This window comes from Bidens hawaiensis, unplaced genomic scaffold (assembly GCF_021521415.1).
Source record: "Bidens hawaiensis isolate Kalapana, Puna unplaced genomic scaffold, B.hawaiensis_p1.1 tig00059171_1, whole genome shotgun sequence".
In the NCBI taxonomy this organism is placed as follows: Eukaryota; Viridiplantae; Streptophyta; class Magnoliopsida; order Asterales; family Asteraceae; genus Bidens; species Bidens hawaiensis.
This window is the reverse complement of record NW_027506434.1, coordinates 24,900-40,696: the sequence shown is the minus strand read 5'-3', so window position 1 is coordinate 40,696 and position 15,797 is coordinate 24,900. Positions and strand designations below refer to the sequence as shown.

Below are 15,797 nucleotides of genomic sequence, written 5' to 3'. Positions count from 1 at the left end.
GTTGCTACTACTGAAGATCTAATGAAATTTATCTTATCTGATAAGGCTTTTCGTGTGTGTTTATTTATCATACGAGATATACCCAAAGTGGCAGATATATTCATTCAATATCAAGTGACTTCTTGCATGTTTGATGAAATCTTAAGCCAAGGTTTACAGTGGAATCTGAGGTTGGTTTTTGATTATATACATATGTTCTTAACTTCAAAATTTTTTGCTGCATTCTTATTATTATATGTTAGTGGGCTATTTTTCTTTTGGCAAGCTGTGAAAATGGAACCAGAAGCATGGACAACTATGATCATTCGTATGGCGTTAAACCCCGAGATTCATAGATTTTATTTTGATATTGTTTCTGCCTTGTTCTTGCATTCTAACCATAGGATCTCCGACACAATCTAAGTATGTTTATCCGGATAAATGTTTTATAGAGATTGGTGGTAATTTAGTCATATTATCATGTTAAACAACTTTAAAGACAATTTTTCTTTCTTTTATTTTTTTTTTTTGTGTTGGGAAGCTAATAACTGAGATAATAAGAGAGTAAAATGTTGTTTTGTAAATGTGTTGTGGTTAAAATTGACTTATCTGGTTACATTACATCATGTCATCAGTGTTTGTCCACTATGTATGATAAAACAAAACCATGATTTGTAAACACTAAACACCGATAAAGTTGTAAAGAAATTGAGTTTGTTGGGTCACTTAGAACGTTTTTTTAACAAAAAAATATAATAATACTAAATCATTAGATAATACTAATTACTTATATTTATAGATATGCTTCATGGACACTAAGGCACGTTTTAGTTGATATATAACATTTAGTGCAAAGGACGTGATGCGGCTTTCACTTTTTATTATGAATTATGAAACAAATCATTTATATTTTAGATCAATTAAACCAACTATGCTAAAAACAAAATTGTGTGTAGGTCCTCAAACCGGGATCAAACAACAATGTTCTTTGCTCAATCTCACACCAAGCTAACGGAAATCACTTGTGTGTAATCGAGATGTTGGATCTTGAGAGTGTTTGGTCTATTTCCGTAAGAAGAAAGAAAGAGAGAAAGAGTAGAGAGAGTTGGTAGGAGTCTGGATAAGATTTTACAAAAAGTTATGTTGCATGGGAATGGTTGCACTATTTATAGTGCAAGCCATCCCATGCTTTCTTCATTTCATAGGCTCTTAAAGGGCTTTGTTTACATATGGCCAAGCCTGAAATATTATTACAAGAGCGAAAGCTAACTACATACATCGTGAATAACCAAACAAATACAAATGACTCTAACAAAACGAAGTGGGCTCTACATTGTGATTTGTAAACACTAAACACCGATAACTTTGTAAAGAATTTGAGTTGGTTGGGTCACTCAGAACGTAGCTTTAACATTTTTTTTAAATCATTAGCTAATGCTAAGTACTTATATTTATAGGTATTCTTCATGGAGATCAAGGCACGTTTTAGTTGATATATAACACTCAGTGCAAAGGACGTGATGCGGCTTTCGCTTTTTACTGTGAATTATGAAACAAATCATTTACATTTTAGATCAATTAAACCAACTTATTTACTTTGGGTTTATCATTCTCTTAAGTTATAGTTAACTGATTAATACATGTAACTAAAAATACTTGGGTAAGTGGTAACAGGTCCATACGTCCAACTATGATAGATAATGTTGTTAAGTTAGTTTATACTCAAATAAGTCAAGGATAATACTTTAGTAGTTTTAATCTAAACAAGTTTATGGAATTATTCAATTTAAAAGTTTATCGGTATTAATTTGTATACTTAATTATAAATAAATATATATTTATCTGGTTCTTGACTCCGGTGCAACTGATCCAACTGATCCCATGGATACACAAATACGTCATCGCCAACACCTTAGTACGATCCCGCCGCAATGCGCGGGCACTTACGTAGTGATCACAAATATATCATTAGTATAATAATGCTAAAGCAAGTTCAATGATTGATAACTCAAAGCTATCACATATGCATAATTAACCAAAACAACAAAACAACAATGAGCATAAAAATCTCATATATACACCCCTCATCAAAATAACAAAAAAATGACATTTTTTTTATCGATTTTTCATATGGTATATTTACTATACACAAGGGGTTCATGTTCTTCTACCTTTAACTTTATTACACAAGAATCTGTGATTTAGCAGCCCCACGTGCACACAGCTTCCTGCCAGTTTTGCTTAAAGTACAAACACATGTTTCTAAAATATCATAGTCTTCTTCCCAAAACAAAAGTGAAGCTTTTTCAGGGTTTTCTAGAAGCATTTTAGATGTCAAGTACCCTGCAATTGTCCAGGTTTGGTACATTCTAGATTGTTTTCCAATGAATTTACCACTTTTGGTGTCGTAATATTCCGGCCAGTGATCGCTGTACAATCTTTTTTCAGCAACATCGACCGCCTTTCTTGCTAATTCTATTCTGCCCATCTTGATGCAGGCTAATGTAAACTAAGATACACAAGAAATGAAAAAAAATGTGATTTTTTTACGAAATGTTTACAAAAAGAAAATAAAAAAGAGAAATTACCTGCCATAGCAGAGTTGGCCAAGATCCGCAGTTGTGATATGACCATGGTCTGTAATTAGTTAAGAGATTGTTATAACTTGATGTAGCAAGTTGCCCAATGTGATTTTTGAGTATAAAACCTCCAAGTCATTTTAGTAAGATTATTAAGATTAATGCTGCATGATATAATTTTGTAAGCATATTGGTCACACTAGTTAACTATAAAATTTATATTCTTTTGACAAAAACTGTACCCATTCAACACGAACCCATTTGACCCGTTAGCCAACTTGCTTGACACGCCCATTTCCCACCTTTACGTAATACGCATGATTTTGGTTATGTTTAACCTTTATCAGTTCAAACGGGTCAAATAAGTTGAAAGGGTCAAAAGAGTAGAAGTCACCCAAAGTGTAATTTTTGAGCATTAACTATCACATAATATACATTTGAGGTTTGACTCCAACCTGTTTGACCTGCCACCCGACTTGTTTGACCCGCTCGCTTTTTGGTTGTGTTTTAACCTTTATTAGGTCAAACGGGTCAAACAGCTTGGAAGGTTCAACTAAACAGAAGTTGCCCAACGTGCGATTTTTTAGTCTAAAACCTTCAAATCAATTTAGAAAAATCACCACCATTATATTGCATAATATAACTTGTAACAATATCAGACACACTAGTTATTATTTACAACAAACTATACCAGTTTTGATCTGTTACCCCATTTATCCGACCCACCCACACATTTTCTTTCCACCCTTACACAATAAGATAAAAGGAAACTCACGTGTTTTTCGGGTCACTGCCAGTGGTTATACGCCACTCTTCTTTTTCCAACGCGGGGTACACGATCTTAAGAGGCATATTACCAAAAAGATCATCCCATTTAAATTCAATATCAAGTTATTTTGTTTTGGTGTGCTCAAAGAGGAAACAATTGACCAAATATTTCCAAGTATAAAGAATCTAAAATCCATATGCGCGGGCTGCAGATTCCCGATCATGTAACCACCTTCCTCGGGTATCCAGTTCATCAACCAATACGGAATCTGTTCCGGATAAATGTTAAATTTGTTTATGGCTTCAGTTGAATACTCTTCGGTTTTGTACCGATATATTTCATTTATTTTCTTCATATCTATCAATAATATTCTCTGATATGAAATGATAACGCACTAAGTCGATTATTAACAGTTCTCACTAGATTCTTGGACCCTTCATCGGATGCAAGCATTTCACGCGCACACCTTAGAGCCGAGTAAAACAACGACTGCGAGTTGGAAAAAAAAAGTCAAAAGTCAATAGCCAAGAAAAGTCAAATGTCAAACAAGAACTCACTTGGATCTCCAAAGGGTGGCCATGAATACCCATTCTTCGGTCAATCATACACGAGCCGTCTGTGACTAGAAGCGTAGGGAACATATCGAACCCGTCTGATAAACACAAGTTAAGAATTAGTTTAATGCCCGTTTGAACATCGACCCGTTCTTGCATTGCGTAATCGCCTGTGATTTTGGTGTATGCTCTCAATAATATTATCCACCATAATCCTGAATTATATGAAAAATGGTCACAACTTATAAGTTTATTAGCATACTTCTTGAATAAAAAAGGTTGACTTTTTACCCGAGTCAACTGGTGCAACACGGCCTATAGCCGATTCCCCAAAATCTGGGTCTAAAACTTCTTCAAATTTTGTGTCGTAGAGGGGTACGGTTCAGATTTTGAAACTTGCAGGCATAAGCCCATGTCCAGGACTGTAGCAGTCCACTGTTTTCTCCCAACTCTTAACAAAATAATAAACAAGCATTAATGATTTCAGTGAGTTTATAACTAGAATGGTCATGTTATATAAATACGGGCTGCATGACTTTGTCAATGGTCACATCACTCATTGTTTTGTTAGTCAAACATTCAAACAACAAATGCGGGCTGTTCATAGAGCATGAAATGGTTATACAAACTGTATGATTTGTCTCAACCCAAATCAAGTCTGCACACCAGAATATGTCACATCACACGGGCCATATGATAACAAAAAGATGGTTATACAGGCCATATGATTACATTTGACAGTTAAACACACAATAGTACGATTTGCTCCTCATACAACCCATGCGACCATTTTCCGACTGTCATACTGCCCTTATAAAAACGGCCGTATTCATCATAAAAACCTACCAAAAACGGATTTCGACATCAACTTCAACTAAAACTACATGCATTCACATGACCATTACCTAATTCACAAACACAATCATATCAAAACCCCAAAATGGCAAAATTAACCGCAATTGCAAAGTATTCAATAAAAAGTTCCTAACAATCTCCCCTTCTCCCTTCAACAAAAAAGCCAACGCCGAGGGCACAAAATCCCGAATAAAAACCTGATCATAATTCAACGGTGTCTTATCGCTAGGATCACACGCAGCCAGCGTCCCAACGGGGTTCCCACAATACGTCACCACTGACTCCTTCAACAACCGCCACGCTTCCTTCTCCATCTCGGATTCCGTCCTACCAACAACGCCCTCCTCCAAATTCTTGTCATTTGTTTCCGGTTTCGTCGAAAAATCCGAAATGTGATCATGCTTATTATTATTATTGTTGTTATTACTACTACTGCTAGAACTACAACATGTGGCGGGAAAAACTCTAGATTGGCCCCAATTCGGGTACGAAAGGGAAAAATGTTTCCGGGTTTGATTGATCTTGCATGGAAGATTCAAGAATCCTGGGAACGAGACGTGATGGTTGCGATTTGGGGATTTGATGAACCCGAAAATGCTTCGGCTTTGGTTAAAAAGCCTGCAACCGAGTTTCATAATGGGAATCATAAGATGATGAGGAAATATGGGAAAATAAATATGAAGATTGCGGAATGTGGATATATATATATATAAATATGAATAATGGGTGAGTTATGAAGATTTTTGTAAATCTAAAGGAACCAAGAATCAAATTGGTGTATTGCAGGGAATTACGGGGACCAAAAGGTGGTGGTGTGTGTCTATATGAAGATGACATAATAAACATATATAGATAATAAAAGAAGTTATTAATAGATGCCATGTAGGAATAATGTGTTTACTAAATGTTTTCATTATATAAGTTTGTGTGTAATATTTTTCAGAACGTTTGAAACCATTTCTAATGCTCGGGTGAGTATTTTTGAAACGGAATGTCAACCGTTTATGTTGATTTTGATATTCTAAACCTAACTCAACTAGAAAAATCGTTAAAAAGGAAATTCACCATCATGAGAAACCCTCATTGAGTCAGGTTTCAAACTTGAGACCTTAAAACACATACCTAAGGTTAACCATGGGTGGGTGGCGCCTGCCAGGGCTATCATTTTTACCCGAAACCCAACCCGAAAAAACAAGTAACCGAACCCGAACCGGAAAACCTGAACCGGAAAACCCAAACCCAAATCGAAGTAATTCGGGTTGGTTCTCGGGTTTGATTTATAAGTTTCGTGTCAACCTGAAAAACCAGAATAAACTTTTTAGTTTAGAAATTAAATATATTTTTAGGTATTATAGGCTTAGACACTTTAGTTTTAGCCACCAAAGTTTTCAGAATCTGAACATAACCGACTGTTGTCATTCCAACTATTATGGATCAATTGTTTATTGTTAATTTATGTAAGCAACCGTAACTGAACAACCAAATCACATCAGAATTTAAGACGATTATGGTTCGAGATAGTTACTTAGTTTTACTATTCTTTTGAATTATTTTATGACTTTAACAAGTTATGTTGGTATACGTTCCGAGCAAAGAAGAATATATTCATATTGTTTTAATTTTAGCATTGAAGTTTTTTAAACTTTTTTTATTTTTGCTTTGTTTTCTAGGATATTTGAAATCCGATTAACCCAATCCGAACCCGATTACTCGAATCCGAAAAACCTGTGAGAGATTTGGGTTGGGTTTCGGGTTAAGACTTAAAACTTTGAAACCCGAAGAATCCAGCCTAAAAATCCCGAAACCCAAAAAGTAAACCCGAAGAACACCCTAGCGGCTGCCCACCTTATTTTTCTTAAGGATTAAACATATGTGAAGATCATCCCCCCCCCAAAAAAAAAAAAAAAAAAGTTTTGCAATAGTCACCCTTAAGCTTTTGCAACTAAGAGAAATGAAAAGAAGAATAATGAAGTGCCACAGATTTTTCCGGCCACCCTAGGGATCGGCAACTCTACAAGTAGAAATTAAAGCGGAATATGATTTTAATTGTTTTTGTATTTTGTATAATATATGAAGTTTTTCTTTCTCGTACATCAGTAGGAGAATGATATATGTCTATAGGATGCTATTGTTACTTGATAGTTGATTTGTATGTATATGAACGTTAACTTAACAACAAACTTTATTAAAAATCATGACAATCAATTAACGTAATAAAATTTTTTTCATTATAACACTGACGATGCCTCCTTTGTGGACCGAATTACTGACAAATTTCTGACTTTAGGTATGTGACTATAAGTGAATTACGTATTTGATGGTTAGTTTTATTGTTTTAATTTATTTAATTAGGATTTAGGAGCTGTTTGGTTCATTTAGATCTGAATGAGCATCGGTCCCATTCAGCAAAAACAATAAGTCTAAATGATTAAGACATAATTTTAACCATTCAGATGTTTTTGTGTTTGGAACCAAATAGTCTGAAATCTGAATGAATCAAATGTTTACATATGAATAGTTTCATTCAGATATAAACAAACAGCCCCTTAAAGAATATGGACTATGGTTTGAACAATTATACAAGGTATGAACTTTAGATTTAAAACAATGTTTGTATGAGTAGATGAGCATAAGACATCAGATTTCAAAATTTCATTATGCATTTATAATGACGTTTAATGTACTTTTATTGATGATATAGAACTTAGTTTTATTATCTTTTTCATTATCACCCGACTCGAACCAGCCGGAATTTTTATTTTATTTAGTGATACATAAACGCCCCCCTATGAATTTATGTCCCATGAAAAGAATTTATGGGTTCGTCACTGAAAGATCCCAGGCCTTACCTTATATGTTATTAGACCAGAAGGTCAACTTCTAACTTGTATTTAATTAGTATACTTTATTTATTTTCTCACGTTATATGTATACCTTAAGTATCAATTTTCAAACAGAATTGGAAGTGAACAAAAACAATTTAGCGATAACTAAACCGGTTGCTTGCGTTCATAGAATCGTTAAAATCGGAATTTTTATATAGAATTTGTTAGAGCGGATCGCAACTCAGGTATAACTTGAGTAAAAGAAAAACAGGAAACATAACAAAAAGGGCATGCATTATTGTTTTGTAGGCGTGTGAACCAAAACAATGTAAGGATGAATGTTTTACAACCAAAGCCGAAGAGTCGCGCCACTATGAGCGGTTTGGCCACAAACATAAACTGCAACCAAAGTCGTGATCAAGAAGGCAATTAAAGAAAGTCACTTAAATGATTCTATTAGAAACTACCATCTTTAGATTATCACCAGACTTGTATAGATAGGGAGTTGAATCACTTGTTAATTCATAAAGATTATTAGATAATATCATAGAATATATTATTAGAGTTTTAGTATTATAGTGTCACCATAATTAGGAGATTGTATTTGATTATGTTTTCTTGTATTTATCAAATTGTACTCATATATATAGTTGATCAATAATACATTACACCTTACGGGGTTTTCATTATTCTACATGGTATTAGAGCCTTAAGGTTTTGGCTTGTTCCTGTCTCTTCTTCTTGTTCTCGTCCTGCCCCGGGGACGTTTGTACATGCATAAACATTACTTTCTTGCTGCCGTTTTATATCATATTTACGCGCCCGCGGGCCAAAGTAACCAACACCGCTGCAGCCGTTTTTTTTGTTCAATTACGAGTAGAACCCATCTTTGGTTGAAGTTGCCTGCATGTGGTCCTCCTGTTCGAGTCCCAACACATTCACAAACCCAATTGTGCAGCTTCTATTAATATCTACTTTTCCCCCCTTTTTCTATTCATAATTTTTTTCTTCTTTTTCTGTTTAGAGTATTGTGGTATAAACGATTGAAAATTTTTATTTCTATTTTATTTAGTTTTAGTTTTTTCTTTGAAAAACAAAGGTTTTTTTTTTTATTTTCTTTTTTAGTTTTATTCTTCGGAATGTATAACTTTTTTTCTGCCGTCAAGTCGTTGCTTCGGCCGACTCAATCATAGCTCCTGTCATCACAGTCGAAGCTCCTGTCATCATGCTTAGCCGACTGACCACGATCATGCCACCAGTGATCTTCTTAGATCTTATAACCGATCGAGTTCCTGCTCTACGTGACAGCCGGTCGTATATCTTCACAAGCTTTGCGCTCCAGTCCGAGCGTCCGATTGTTTCTCTTCATTCATACTTCATTTTCAAGAACCTATTCACTATATGTTACTCTCGATATCTCATATCTATGGCATCTAATGTCATTGACTCCAACATCTCACTCACTCCAAGACAATACTTGTGCACCCTTTCGAAGCATTGTATACTTATTGCAATGCAATGCAATGCAATCCACGCTAGTTAATTGACAAAATCTTGGTCCAGATTCGTCGAACGTGTCTTAAGTGATCTAACTGACTAGTTAATCTAATAAGTATCCAATTGATCGATCCATCAATACTTGGACACAACCATGATCTATAACTGGTCAAGGAACACCAACCCATTAATACATCAACTTTAAATAATTTGTTTTTAGATTCTGAACTCAATATTTAACATATATTAGTATTTTGAAACGTCGGTTGAAAACGTTAAACTTAATAATCACAAATAACTGTCATCCAAAATAGAAATAAGACTAACAAAAATAAAGGTAATGAAAAAAAAGAAAAGAAAGAAAGACAAGAAACCGATTAACAATAAAAAACTAATGTACACTATATTTCCTGGATTAATCTCTGAATCGTGAATCACTTTCAGATAAACTTATTGTGGGTTACACGCAGTGATTTATCGGATAAGATAAAAATTTTCTGCATATGGAATTGGATTTTGATGATTATGTGAATGTGATGAATAACCAGAGAAGAAGTAACCGTCTTCTTTGTTATGTATATTCGATTGAGGGAGTAAGATACCATAGAATGAAAAGATCGGCATATATTGATCAATTCCCACATCTCACATGAGCCCAAAATAAGCCCAATTATCATTATACTTAAGCCCAAGTATAAAACCAAATAACAAAGCCCAAATAACATTATTGTTAAACAAGCCCGCACTCCCGCGTCACCTAACTCGTTTAATCTCTTAACGTTATTTCCTCCATCGAAAAGTTAATCCAATAACACTAAAATAACCAACAATCCTCCCCTAACTTAACCATCGCCACAAAAACGCAAACATATGCATAAATGAAAATGTCCTACGGATTGAATTTTCATCTTAGTAAATTACACGATCCAAATATTCCAATATCGGGGGTGTCCTATGGATTGAACCCTTGCTATCCATTTGAATACTTGAAGGCAAAATACACATACGTTTATAAATCCAAATTCCACTTGACACATTATTTTACTAGCCTGTTTCCTAATCCTTCAAAGAATGTATCAAAGCTCAAGTCCAAAGCTTCTTGAAGCGACTAAACTTCATATTCTTATAGGTAGTTCATTATTCTCGCACCCGCGCTGCAATTTATCAATGAACTATTAAGAAGTTATACTTCAACCTTCTTTATCTTGCGGTCCAAACACAAACCTTGGGATGTTTATGATATTGTGTTCCAATATCTCTATGACAAGCTTTCGACATTGAATTCAGCATCTAACGTTGTATTAGATGGGAATTGGGTGTCTTGACATAGGATATTAAATTATGGACTTTGAATCCATCTGCATGACTGATATGTTCACGAGATCTCTTCCTAACCTTTTAGTTAGATCATCAACCAACTTATACTCATATATTACACACCAACTGATATCACACATTGTATTGTATAACATATAACCGTCTACACTTTTCATTATACATTTGACATAGTCATCACTATCACACCTGATAGATTTTTGGTGATATCGGTTCGACCACAATGGAATTTTGTAATCACAGTTTCTTAGCCATTCAACCACTTTTATCAATTGTTGCAAATACTAGAAACTCGATTTCCATTGTTAAGTGATGCAAATTTATTTCTTAATTACCTAAGAAATAAAATATTATCCAAAAGAGAATACACATCCATAGTTAAGCAGTTTGTTTACTACTTGCCTGTTGAGCATTAGGATTACTAGTATATCTGCTCAAATTGCCCATGACATACACTATGTAAGTCTTTGTGCTAATTATAGCATACATCAAATATCCAATTAACTTTGAATACTCTAATTATAAAATAGAATCACCTTGATTAGACAAAACTTGTTATTAGGATCTATAGGAGTTGTAACCGAAGAATAATCAAACAGATTGAATTTGTTCAATACTTTCTCAATATAATGAAACCGTGCCATGGTTCTACCATTGCTACTCCCTTTTATTAGTATACCAGGATAACATTAACCCCCCCAGATCCTTTATATCAAAACTAGAATATAATAATTTCTTTATCTTTTCAATCACTCAAATCCGAGTAAGATAACAAGGAACTATCCGTTTCCTTCAAGATTCTATTCACAATTTTGCTTATAGTGTATGAGAAACCTAAAAAGGCTTTCTTGCAGTTTAGTTAATTCGTAAGTATGACATGTCTTTTAATGCATATCAGAAACCGATATTAAACTCATTTTAGACATTTCTTTATTAAAAAATAACTCACATGACCTAACCTAACATGTCACAAAATATAAACGTGATCTACGATGCTTTAAAATGATGTCATACAAAGATTCAATACCAAATTGGGACGTTAATATTAATTTCAACATTTCATTACACAAATATCCAAATTCAAAAGAATTTATGTTTAAGATAAGATAAACTTATCCGACTCAATGACGTGTTTGAAAACATATGCTATTTAAAACAACCTAGACAATATATTCTTTTTAATATCTAAAACACACAATACATAATCCAAAACAAATGTTTTCCACAAATAAATACAAGTCTTCAACCGGTTCAAATTCTTCAAACCATTTCAGATCCTTGCATACATGACTCGTATCACCGAGTCTACCCACCATGCAAACATGTCATCCTGTACATAATAGGAATAAGAAATGAACCACAAATAATTCTTTTCACCAAATTATTTTTAAACCATTAGACTTTTCGAGTCCAATAACAACCCGAAGATCGAGTTTCATTTATTTCACACCCAACGGGTTTCCCCAACTTGTATACCTCTAATGAGTTGATTATTACCCGGGTCATGGCCCATCAACCCCATGCGTGTACCATCTAAATATATATCTTCATTAATAGTTCTTATCAACATGTCCTTAGTGGCAAATTGAATAAACTACAAAACTCATAGGTTTTGTCATATTTAAAATAGTATTAGTAAGAGTACCTTTTGGAGCATGTAGTTATTTTGACCCAATTGGACCCATTCATTAAAATTGTTACCCTTAGTTTTATCACTAATACCATTAAGTACTAATTGACTAAACAAATTATGTCAATAATAAAGGAACAATCAGATTCTATGTGTCTTTTAATATTAGAACTTAATGATTTTAAATGATTTATGACTCAGAAAACAAATGTAGTTTATAATTGACTGGATAATACCAGGTCAAATGATTTCTAACTGAACTGACTAACAACCAGTCATACAAATCCTTAAAGCATATTCATATACAAAAAAGTATTATTTTACTTTCCTTTGCATATTTTAATTATTCCTTCATGTGTCCTAAATTACCAAATTATTTAGTTATCCATGTGCAAACCATGTCAAAGAACCATTTATTTCCAAAGATTACCCTTAAGAACCGCATGTTTCTAATTTATTTTCAAGAGAGAACCACTTTTAAAACCATGACCAAAAGTGACTCCCACTTTTAGTTCCGATCACCATATCAATACAAAATGCTCATCCATGTTTTCATATGCCTTTAAATTTCAAAATTTCATGGATCATTAATTCCATACACAAGCAAATTACATGGATACTTAATATCCACATGATGATCTGTAGGTAATAACTTATAAACTACCTTTAGATTATCTATCTTTGTAAAATCCACATGTTCTAGGATTAAAGCTTCATATGTATACTAATACTCAATGGGGACATGACACTAATGTAAGACCTTCTGTTTCATCAATATGTCATAACAAACTATCATTATGATTTCACTAATGTGTTCTTCATGATGGTTGCAATAATATTATATATCTCACATCTAAATAATTAATACTTAAATCTAGTTTTAATTTAACTAAACAAATAGCAAGAAAAACATATTATTTCTTAATATTTGTTAGAATCATATTAATATCAATTCAATCATGATTCTTATAAAACACAAGAATAAATCACTTATTTGTAGAGATCTGATCGAAGTCATGAATCTGAAGTATATGACCCAATTTTCTTGTTCGTCAAAATGTCTCATGACACCAAAAGAAAACCATATCTTTATCCCTTTGTTTCTTCTAGAAAGATCCCATTAAAACTATGCCAAAAGTGACATATCATTTAATTCGGATTACATGGTTAAGGCATATCCCATTTGGTATTTATTATCAGAACTCAAAAACCCATTTTTATATATTCATCGCAATATACTAACTTGTGTTACAGGGTTTGAAATAATAGTTCACAGCCTAACTCCAAAAATATATAAAATTTCACTTTGTCAATTGGAAACTTAAAAACAAGATAACCAATTTTAATCAAACCACTAAACCATAAGAATTATATTCACTATGTGCGATTTAGGGTTTCATAAAAATTCAATCGAACCAGACATATAACCATAACCGAAAATTGAAAATCAATGACCAAATCAAACGTAATAGGTTTATCTTTGTTGTATAATTGCGTACCTGGAGGATGAATTCGATCAATGATGCAAACCTGTAATCTTGATTTCAATCTTAGTTTCTGGAACAATTGTCTGGATTAATCTCTGAATCGTGAATCACTTTCAGATAAACCTATTTGCGGGTTACACGCAATGATTTATCAGATAAGACAGAAATTTTCTGCATATGGAATTGGATTTTGATGATTCTGTGAATGTGATGAATAACCAGAGAAGAAGTAACCGTCTTCTTTGTTATGTATATTCGATTGAGGGAGTAAGATACCAGAGAATGAAAAGATCGACATATATTAATCAATTCCCACATCTCTCATGAGCCCCAAATAAGCCCACTTATCATTATACTTAAGCCCAAGTATAAAACTAAATAAAAAAGCCCAAATAACATTATTGTTAAACAAGCCCGCACTCCCGCGCCACCTAACTCGTTTAATCTCTTAATGTTATTTCCCCCATCGACAAGTTAATTCAATAACACTAAAATAACCAACAGTCGAACGTGTCTTAAGTGATCTAACTGACTAGTTAATCTAATAAGTATCCAATTGATCGATCCATCAATACTTGGACACAACCATGATTTATAAGTGGTCAAGGAACACCAACACATTAATACATCAACTTTAAATAATTTGTTTTTAGATTCTGAACTCAATATTTAACATATATTAGTATTTTCAAATGTCGGTCGAAAAAGTTAAACTTAATAATCACAAAGAAGTGTCATCCAAAATAGAAATAAAACTAACCAAAATAAAAGTAATTAAAAAAGAAAGAAAGAAACCGATTAACAATAAAAAACTAATGTACACTATATATAAGCAACTATGTAATAAATATATATGCACACAATCATGCGTAACAAACAAGATACAATACATATTAGTTAATATTAGCATAAAAAGAAAAAAAAATCCAGTGAAGGTGATACCGGAACGTACGTGGCAATCTTTCAAATCATCTATCCATATATCTTTACTATGAAGTAAACTGATTATAAATACATGTATGAAAACCATGAATATTCACACCCTTCGACGCTAATTCACTCTCCAACGCTAAATTCCGGTACGATTCACGTTTCCGGCGAGCTGTAACAAAACCAAACAACAAATTCGTTTTCTTGCTTCGCCATCTCCACTCCATAGCCAACCCTCGCCACCTCCAAACCACCACGATCGACATCGCATCGGAACTGAAATCAAGCCATGACCCTTCATTATCACAACCTATTGGTCATCTCGAACATAAGGTAAGCCCACACACTCATAATTACGCTTATTTATATGTGTGTATGTGTGTATATACACACATATAATACTCAAAAACTAATATATAGATCTAAATATGAATCTGTTGTTAGGGATTCGGGTATTGCAACACACACACAAACACAATGAATCTGCAAGAGAAAAACATAAACGAAGATGAACACACAGGATTTACGTGGTTTGGTCGGCTGACCTACGTTCACAGGCTGCAACCAAGATACTTTTATTATTGCTTTCTGCCTCACTCGTGATGAGGAATTACAAGTATAAAATATCTATTTATAATTACAAGATTAGGGTTAACAACTTATTCCCCAAGAAAACAATAACGGGCCTAATATAAATTAAAACTGAGTCATCTGCCTCCTTAATTAACTGCCACCAATTTAGTCTTCTAAAATGAACCGGCCCAACACCAATTGTCACTCCCCGACCAAAGGCGGCAGAACATGCCGGGATGCGACGGATTGCCCATAAGCGCATGACACTATTTAAAGTGACAATATTTAACAACCCATTTAATTTCACAAAATCATACCGTCACATAACATACTTGTTCATACAATAATCATCACAAAATATAGCAAATAAATATATTGTTCATTTTGCTAATATCCTAAAGGTATTTGTGATGTTTTCTTCAAGATCCCAATATCAACCTAAATGCAAACCTGTAACATTTCATAAAATAAAGTTTATCAAAATAAAGGTTGGTGAGCAATTCATAGTTTTGAGCATATATGCATATAATAAGAAAAGCCACAATCATGTATACGAAACAATAAATAAATAGCAATAATTTGGATAAAGAGAGGAGATCGCTAATAGAAATTGTAACACCCCGGCTAAAGCGGAATACGCCCGAGTGTGACGTACAGATTGCCCAAATCACATGTGACACTATTAAGTGACAATATTATCATTAATTAATTTAAACATCAAGTACACAAGTTTGTAACAAGAAATACAAGAAAATGCAAGAACAATTAACAACTTGTCCATTTA

The 15,797-nt window shown here is 33.5% G+C and overlaps 1 pseudogene across 1 annotated transcript; it reads right to left on the bottom strand.

The window, feature by feature from the left end:
* Positions 1–2,136: 2,136 nt before the first annotated feature.
* On the bottom strand, positions 2,137–5,544 carry LOC143617837 (alkaline/neutral invertase A, mitochondrial-like; annotated as a pseudogene). The gene is made up of 6 exons (XR_013150896.1): positions 4,837–5,544; positions 4,173–4,334; positions 3,885–4,096; positions 3,334–3,816; positions 2,568–2,616; positions 2,137–2,488 (listed from the first exon to the last, which is right to left on the bottom strand). The product of XR_013150896.1 is annotated as an alkaline/neutral invertase A, mitochondrial-like (transcript).
* Positions 5,545–15,797: the final 10,253 nt, after the last annotated feature.